Consider the following 317-nt stretch of genomic DNA (forward strand, 5'->3'; position numbering starts at 1 on the left):
CGCCGGTCCCTGAGGGGCGGGACTGCGAGACAGAGCCCGGTACGGGAATAAAATAGATATAGCCCGGTACGGGAATATATACAGCCCGGTAAAGGGAATAGAATAAATACAGCCCCCTATGGAAACAAATCCTAGAATCATTTGGGTGGGAAGACACTTCCAAGATCACCAAGTCCCGCTGTCCACCCAGCACTGTCACTGTAGCCCTTAAACCACTAAACTGAGTCACCCACAACATGGCCAGGAATTCCTTGGGCACCTGCAGGGATGGGCACTGCAACCCTCCCTGGGCAGTGCCCAGGCCTGAGCCCCCTTTC

The sequence above is a fragment of the Geospiza fortis genome, unplaced genomic scaffold (genome assembly GCF_000277835.1).
Source record: "Geospiza fortis unplaced genomic scaffold, GeoFor_1.0 scaffold23, whole genome shotgun sequence".
Classification (NCBI taxonomy): domain Eukaryota; kingdom Metazoa; phylum Chordata; class Aves; order Passeriformes; family Thraupidae; genus Geospiza; species Geospiza fortis.